Source organism: Empidonax traillii, unplaced genomic scaffold (genome assembly GCF_003031625.1).
Source record: "Empidonax traillii isolate 1590-97213 ecotype Southwest subspecies unplaced genomic scaffold, ASM303162v1 scaffold181:size1721324, whole genome shotgun sequence".
Classification (NCBI taxonomy): Eukaryota; Metazoa; Chordata; class Aves; order Passeriformes; family Tyrannidae; genus Empidonax; species Empidonax traillii.
The window spans coordinates 549,519-558,705 of record NW_020955374.1 but is presented as its reverse complement, the minus strand read 5'-3'; the positions used below and the strand labels follow the sequence as shown (position 1 = coordinate 558,705).

General features: G+C 37.0%; 1 long non-coding RNA gene across 1 annotated transcript; it reads right to left on the bottom strand.

Moving 5' to 3' along the window:
* Nucleotides 1–2,161: 2,161 nt before the first annotated feature.
* LOC114058652 lies at nt 2,162–7,590 on the bottom strand. Its single transcript, XR_003571515.1, has 2 exons — nt 5,809–7,590; nt 2,162–2,697 (listed from the first exon to the last, which is right to left on the bottom strand). It is a non-coding gene; the product is annotated as an uncharacterized LOC114058652 (long non-coding RNA).
* Nucleotides 7,591–9,187: the final 1,597 nt, after the last annotated feature.

The window sequence follows — 9,187 nt, the reverse complement described above, 5'->3', positions numbered from 1 at the left end:
AAAAAAAAGAAAAATAATCCCAAATATATGTCCAACCTCAAAATCTTAGATTTAGCTCATTTAGGAGTTTATTTTTTCTTTAATGAAAAATGCCAATAAAAGCAAAACTCAAGAATCACCATCATTGCATTATGTTTCTAATTATATGGAACATGCTAACTGAATCTCCAAGAAATACTAAGGTATTCTGAGCAAAACCTCTGTGGTGCTGAAGTCAGAGGATCTGCATATGCTTAAGATACTTAACACTTCACAAGAATAAACATCTGGAAGTGTCCTGCTGTAGAATTAGATTAAAGTATAAATTGGAAAGAAAATGTAAGTAATAAGAAACACCAGAACTCAGACTCATTTGGAGTAAAATGACTGAACAAAAGATTGGAATCCATAACTGAGATAAAACTAGAGGGCAACTTGCTAAAACCCCCCACAGGATGCTAAGAATTTTTTTCACAAGCCTTCATTTTTACTGAGAACAAGATAACTTTCTCCCTCAATTCGTGATCTCCCTGCAAATAATCAAGATTACAACTTCTTTCTGTTTTTAACTTTCATCCTGCTGAGAAACTCTGAAACACTTTCAGCAGGTTGTCCAGACAGCTCTAGTCATTATGTATAAGAAGAAGTGTTCTTGAAGTAGTATGTATGAGAAATGGAAAACAATTTTGATGGTAGGAGTTAAAAAATCATACACAGTATTGCTGAAAGTGCAAAACAAAGTAGTGAGAAAATTTATGAAGCTGTGAAAGCAAAATAAAAAAATCAGTTGTTGATTTCAGAAAGTACTTTGTCTTTTTTTTAATAAAAAAATTCGACTGCTTAACATTGTAAATAATGTTTTTGTGTACTGTAAAGCTCTATATTTTCTTGCGTTTTCCTAGTACTTTCCTAGAAGACTGCTGTCTCCTTCTACCTGATGTATCTATGGGGGAAGTTTCTTTGTGGTAGCACTGCCCAGTACATCTTCTGTGATGCAACAACACGTACATAGGTCTTCTTCACTTTTCTCATTTTACCCTCCTGACTCAGTTTTCTGACCAAAAGCTTCACCATAGCCTGCCCCTCAATTTTTAGCTACAGTGGTCTTGCTAATCGTTAGGAAGACTCTGAAAGACATCAGTGGCATACCAGTTCATCCCCATATTTTTACTGTGGATTGAAGATTCACCAAGATCATTCTGGCTGCAAGGATTTTTAGGGGGGAATTTACTGACTAGTTAGGATACAAATTCAAGGAAAAGTTAACATGAATTTGAGAAATGTAAGATGAAGAAGACAATTTTCATAACTGGACCCTTTTTAACCTCTCTTTTGCAGCATTTTATTTATATTTTGCAAGGTGCTTTTGAGGAAATTTTATTTTTTATCCAGAGCTGTGTCATTAGATTTATCTTCTGCAGGCTAGGACCACTTCTCTGTGGTGTGGTTCACTGCAAGTTCCAACATAAATTATGAATCCAGGAGAAACTGGTTGCAATTTGCAATTACTGGAATTTGCGTTCTGCTTCTTGTTCTTTCTTTTAACTACTGACATCAAGTTAACAGTAAAAATAATGTTTAATTTCTCATCTCCCTGTACTTGTTTTATCAGTATTCCCTCCTCTATTGAACAGAGACTTTCTGCCAGCTCTACCCTCTGTACTGTAACCACCTAAAATGTAATAATTAGGTTCTCCTTTCCTCAGTCTTCCTCATGTGCTCAGTTGCTGAGTTTTGTTACCCAACTGTTGAATTCAGCCCTAGAGCTGGCCGAGTTTAGTGCAGAATAAAGTGATTTCCATATTACTTGTTCTGCAACTCTCTGTGACAATAATGAAGCGTAGGTCAGTGTGGTTTTCAGAGAGCTGAAAAAATGCATCGAAATCTGTTCTCATTAAGCAAAATTCCCAACGAAATTCAAAGCACAATTAATGACCACAGAACTTTACCAAAAGCAGTAACCACTACACTAAATGAGACAGTGCTGATTATGCAAATAAACAACCACTCTGGAAAGCTTGTCTATTCTCTAAAACATGCATTTTTAGGATTATTTATGTTACGATACTGATCGGGAGTGGAGCCTTATTATGCTAGATCCTATATAAACACAAATTACAGGATTGCACTGTTATTTGATACAAGATTCAATAAGCAACAAACCACAGAAAGGGATCTCAGGTCTGAGGGATTTTTGTGCATATCCAGTTTATTCATTATCTAACAATATTTATAGTTATTACAATTTTGTCTTCAGTAATCGAAAGACTGCTTGAAACTGAAAATAGCTAACTCAATCCAGGCAATTAAATTAAAAGCTTTGCCATGTGAAAGCTCTTGGTACTGAAAGCATATTTATTTTATTAAGGAAAACATGAACTTTTTATTGGATTGCCAAAGTAGGGCATATAGCACATTTCAGTGGATTACACTCTCCCAGCAAAGTCTTCAGCAAAACTAGAAAATCTTGCACAAAAACTTCAATTGTTAATTGTAAATTACTGCAACGTGCACAGAGATTACAGATGCAATGTCTCAAAAGGCATACCACTGTGGAAACCATAAGGCGTCGAAGTTTCACCTTAGAAAGAAAGATTTTACTCTTATTATTTATAAAAAGCCAGTGCAAAAGCCACTTCTGAGTGTCAGTCTATTTTCTACTGGTTTGCATGTTAGCATATTTGCTTCTTTTAAAAATAATTTCTGTCCCCTTTGAGTCTGGGAAACAAAAAAAAACAAACATGAAGGGAAAATGGTTTACTTTCTATACAACAGAAACATTTAGATTGTTGAAGTTCAAACTGCTGTTTTATGCACAAATCTTACAAAAAATATTTAGGAAATTATATTCCTGATGCAGAACACTTACAGCTCAGTCCAGAGGTGAAGTCCACATCAATAACAGAAACAGACAATGAAGCTGCCAGTGAGAAATACAGCACTTGAATGTTAGTCATCACAACAGTAGGTTACACAAAAGGATCTTGGATCAGAAGAGTAATGGTAAAAAATGATAGCTTCCCTTTAAATGCTATGGACCAGCAGATTTGACCCCTAGTAGATGTAGTGAGCTCTGTGGTTTTGGAATCTTAAATTTTATAGCAATACAATGAACTAGACTGAAATACTGTAACAGGCCTTGAGCTTTCCTTCTAAAGCATCCATATGCTCTGCCTAGACTGACTGTGCTACACTCTCTCCAGTGATGGTGAATACACATCACACAGTACATTTTTGTTATGTATAGCACTCCAATATTTTACCCAAGAACACTGTACACCTGAAAGGCCAGAGAACAGATTGGAGTTTCTCTCATGAAATATTAGTTTCATATCTTCCTTTTTTCCCAGGTGTTTTTTTCTTTTTGTCAGTGAATATGATAAATGCATTTGGAGCTTAAAGTACTTTTCGTTCCTCTTTCTTTTCTTTGGGTTCTATAGTCCTAGGCAGCAAGAAATTGGGGAATTCTGTAAACGGACAAAAAACCAAGGAATTAATTTTTCAAAGGATTCACTTAGTGAATGACTGTCCAGCAAAAATATTTCAGTCTAATAATCTGCTATTGTCTATAAATTCAGAATTTAAAACTCTTTTCAATTGATTTTTTTTCTTTTGAAAACTTCTGAGATCCTTCCTGAAGGATATTGGTTTGTTTTTCCTTTTCCATAAAAGGACCCCTTTTTCAGCTGTTTTGGGCTAAATTTCCAAAACAATTTGTGGCATATATTAACCCAAACAACCAAGTTTTATATTATTTCATCAAGACAATGTTCATAAGGAAGTAAAGTATGGAAACATACCTTGAAAGTTCTACCTTTCCCTTCTATGTTAAGCATGATTTGGGAAATGTAGCCCAGAATATTCTTTCAAAGGAAAGAAACAACAGGTACAATGTTTTCCCCCATAATAAAATAATAAAGTTCTAAAGCTTCTCAAAAATTGCAACAGACAGTGTGCATTTGTCTTTGCCTACCACAGGTTACTGTTCTACATAAGCAGCATATCATCTTTTGCCCTTAGTGAACACTGCATTACAACTGACCATTCCCTGCATGACCAATTATCCTATTACTGTGTGAAAACAAAATTAAAGTAAATCCAAACAGTATTAGAGGATTGTGTATTTTTACAGAAAACAAAGCTGATTCGACTTTCTCAGCTGAAATTATAGCCAATCACTATACAGTATAATATTGTTTACCACAAGTTTGGCCATTATATTATTATACTTGCTTTTCAATGGATTAGCTAAATGGCAAGTCATAGATTAAGTTTATAAATTCAGTCCCTTAACTTGTTTAGAAAAGACTGGAAAAAATTTCAGGATTTTTCTCTATAATAGTACCTCCTTAATATAGAAGCCTATTACAAACTATGAAAACACACACTGTGGACTGTACTGACATTCTACTTGCTAGGTCTGTTTTTATGGGTGTGGTAGGGAGGGGCTATGTATAAAAAGAAGGCACTGGAAGGATTTCCTGCATGCCTGACCATTTCTTACATCTCCTAATTCAATGACACTCTTAAGTTCTGTCCAGAGGGCTTTGCTGAAGTCCTGAGACAACTACTTGAGTATCTGTAGGTAGCAAATGTGAGTCTTGAAGCATTTTTAGCACTTGTTGACTACTTTTTCACTACTTCTGAAATAATATAGCCTATGTTATGGAAAACTTAAAGTTTCAAAGGTTCATGCATAAATTATTTTCAATAACACAGAGTTAAAAAGGATAATGATAAGGTAAATATTCCACTTTTGCAATTAATGATTTTGAAAAAGGTTTATCCAGAGAAAGAAGAGAGGAATTCTTAAGGAAACAGATCACTTAGGACCACCATTTCTTAAGCAAATGTCAGTGAAGGAAAAGGTTCGATGTCCAACCCTGGAAGAGAAGGGTCAACTTAGCTCTTGCACGTACTACTGTAAAGCTGGAGACAGTCCAACCAAACCAAAGCACCTGATGGTAGGTACACCAATGCCCAAATTTTTAATGAAATCATACATGCATACGTGCAGCACCACCGCAAATCAAAGACTGTATCATGTTATGAAGCAGATAGGTTTAATGCTAACTCAGAGTTTGTGATTTGAACACTACCTGCAGTGAAATCAAACCTCCAACTGATACAAAAGATCTATGTGTTTTTGCAATAGTCTTTATCCATTTGCCTAAAGAATTCTTTCACACAGTCTCTAGAAAAGGGAGTGAATACCTTATTCATTTGTTACACTGTATCTTTAGCTAAAATGCTTACTGCTGGTGTATTCCTGCTTCATTTTGCATAAACTGACATCATATACTGAAAGAGAAAGAGGGCCAATGTACCTCTCAGAAATCAAGTAGTCATGAGACTTCACCTGCCAGTACAGATATGCACATACATACACATTTACACACATGCACACACACATACACACACGTACGCGCACACACACTCATGCAAAAAATAGGAAAAACGACTCAGCAATTGCAAGAGTCGCAATTTACCATGGAAGCCTCTACTTAATATTCCGCTTGATCTGCCAAGTTTATAGCCTGGCAAATCTGAATACAAATGTCGATGCAAATGAGGATTCATTATTCTTACATCGTCTTTGTGTTGAAGCTTAATGTAACTTGGTTCCTGTGGTTGCTCAGGGAATGTAGATTGCAAGACAGGAGGGAAAAAAAAACCCTCGACAGAAACCAGACAAGCAAATAGGGAAAAGAAAAGTAACAGAAATGGAAATAAATGGAAAAAAATATGCTAAGATTTTAGACTAGTAAAACATCAAACTAGTGCATTACATTCTCCCCCTATTTTCTCATATAAGGTACATTTGCTTACCATTATCAGCATAGAAGGAGTTAACTAACCAAGACCATTCTCCACAGAGTCAAAACATAACAATCCTCCTTTTAATGATTATACAATATTGTGCCCATTGTAAAGTCAGTGCCCCATTTATCTGAAAATTTTAACATTCTTTCATAATTACAGAGCTCATCGGCTGGTAGAACCTGTACATTTAGATCTGTAAGAAGATTATAAATGAATTTAAAACCACCCCACCATTTCTGCTTCTTTCATTATAAATTACTGCTGAATAATTCAGAAACACGTTAAGAAAACTACACTCCGATTAATAACCTATACAATGAAAATCACAATAGTTTAAATCATACATTTATTGTCCCATTTATAGCCCATCACAAGCAAGGGTTGAAAAGCACCAAATTAGAGAAAACATGAAATGCTGCAAAATTATAATTAGATCCTCAGTGCCACAGTACATTGTTCTGATGAATCTTTTGTACGGCTAGCTTATGCTTACATATAAATACCTTCTCAGTAAATAAAAATGTACTGTAGGCTTGACTTTTAGAGAAGCTGTAAAGCTTAGCATATGCGATGATCCCAAAGTCAATGCTGTAAGGCTTGCTTCTTCATCCATAAATAAAGCACATTTGCATCCATTCAGTCAAATTAGCTCCATATAAAAAGGTGGTTATAATTAGCTCCTCTTTCAGGTTCACGGTTAAAACTCAAGCGTGCTTGCCGTCTTGATTAAATCCACCATCGTCTTCCAATAGCTAGTGCTAATTCTTCCAAGGAAATATTCAGTTGAGGTGTTATTTTATTCTGCACTGCTGTTAGTTGTCTAATTTACGCCAAGTCCCTGCAGTGCTTTCCTTAAGCCATCCTCTTTGTCTTGCCTTTGAAATTTACCAAATCTTACAAGAAATCAATACTTAATTGATTATTCACTTTTCTGCAGCTTCAAACAGCAAGCACGCATAAGATCCTGGAGTAGTCACCCGATTTCCAATGCAGGAGGTTGCTTGGTGGCAGGGATCTGCAAGTATCCAACAGCAGGCATTCCACAGAGCTGTGCAGTGGCGTACAGTGCCAGCATCCAATAAAGAAAACGAAGATACTCTAACGAAGCAGAGAAAGTTCCCATGTGAGACAGATCCATATCAATGCTTTAAATAAAAAGCGGAGGCACTGGCTTTCAGATAGAAGAGCACCGTTCTCCTTGCAGCTATCCCTCTGTTTTTTGCTTACCCCTTTCTTCCTATGGCACTGAAGTGGAATATCCAAAGTGCCACCGAACTCACAGAACTCCACGCTGGAACGGGGGTGAGGCTTGTGTTGTACCTCTGGCATAGAATAAGGATGGTAAGCACGTAACATTACGAAATGTAGGACAAATTCAGGCGAGAGAGAGAGAGGGAGAGCAAGAGACAGATGGCGGATCTGGCTGGGAGCCAAAGCCAGTGAAATGAATTACATTGCTGAATAACTGTACACCATTGATTCTGCCACTTGTTGCTGCATGGCAAAAAAGGGCCCTGACGTTGGCAGGAATCTCCTCGCGTGTCACACATGCCGCAGACAACTTTTCACACGTAACTCGCTGCACCGACAACCACACACTACGGCAGGGAACGTCGTGTGCATGTGTGTGTGTGTGTGTGTTTGTGTGTGTGTGTGTGTGTGTATGAAAGTGAGTGCGTGTGCATGAGGGAGAAGAAGAGAGAAAGCCAGAGTGGGGGGTGTGTGGGTATGTGCCTGCATGCGTGGTGTGTGTGCCTGTGCGCGCGCGCGCGCGTGGAGGGGAAAACAATCACTGCAATCCAGCCATTTTGTTTAATGAAGAATGGAAGGCTGGCATTCAGAGACGTGGCTATGTGCCGCATATTAATGTGTGCTCTGTAGACATCCTCCCCCTTTTTAGATGAGTGGCACAGGAATGAAGCCCTCTATAGAGCAGCCACTGCGGAAGCAGGAGCTCGCAAGGTAACATATCATCGCGGAACCTGCGGACGTGGCACCCGCCGCTCTGCAGAAGAACAAGTTGCTGTCTGACAAGGAGGAAAACCTGGTCCCACGGATATGATGTTTGGGTGCTTTCGAAAAGATAGCCAGAGTCGAAGCAGATTGTTCAATAAATGCTTCATACCCAGGATGAAGGGAGACATTATGGGATGCCCAGGGGGCTTTGGAAATCAAATACAATGTTTGAGTAGCACAATTTGAGGTACATTATAAAAAAGCAATTTGAATTGCCAATGAGGCGACACATATCTGCATGCTAATTAGACCTGTGTCAAGCTTAGTCTGCCGGGTTGTGTTGATGGCTAGGAATGTGCTTGTAACTCTGCTGAGAGATTGTTTCTGCATAAATTATCAGCTTTGCCCTACTGATCATTTTCTACAAACAAACATGAAATGTAAGATCAAAAGGCAATTCTGAAATTAAAATTATTGATTGATAAAGCCTAGATTTCAGAATCTAATTAGAGGAGGCACAAACAAAAGCTGATATTATTACAGATTGTGCCTGAGCTAGCAGCCAGATTGTGCAAGGTTTGTAATTTATCTTTGTTTATGCAACCAGGATATTAAAAATGTAATTAAAATGGTAAAATGATCTGATCAGAAATAGCCACCTAGTGGCAAGTGTATTATTTTAAATGGATTATAAAAACATTGATCTGTGCAAATAAAAGGTTTTTTTCATGACAAACATAGCGGCTCATTGAAACTTGCTGAGCAATTTGTCTTTTGCTAATAAGTTGTCTTTTGTGTTTTGTTCCATAGATAAGCAGCATCATTTATAACCCTCATTTGCACACTAATAAACATTCTGTTATTACAGGTGGTGTTGGGAACATCTTTCATAAATTATGGCATATGAAAATGGAAGACACAAATAAACCCTTTTCTAGACATGCACTATATACATTTTGTAAAATTAGAATATTCATCTGACAGCAGCAGCAGAAGTTGCTTATTAAGTCACTCTACAGCTCTATTTAGGCTGTGAAATGGTAGAAACACTATCGCTATGTAATTCAGCTTCTTGCCTATCTTGGTTACTTAAAAATGCTATACAAAACACAGAGGGCCTAATTTACTAAGTTTATGCAGATTCAATTACTAAATTTCATGGTAATAAAGAGACCTTTGTGATTTATACGTTATTTTTTACCTTCATTTAGTAGCTTTCTAGAGTTTCCAAGTGGATTAAGTGTCTAAAGAACAGATTGTTCAATTGCACACAATATAGAAATTAGTTTCGAAATTTCTCTTCCATCATGATCTATGGACAGTGAAACGGCCAAAGAATGCTCTGTCATATGCTAATGAAGCTAGATTACAAAAAAACCCCAGACTATAAACAGTTTTTCAAGAAAATATACTCAGAGGCTTGTAAGTT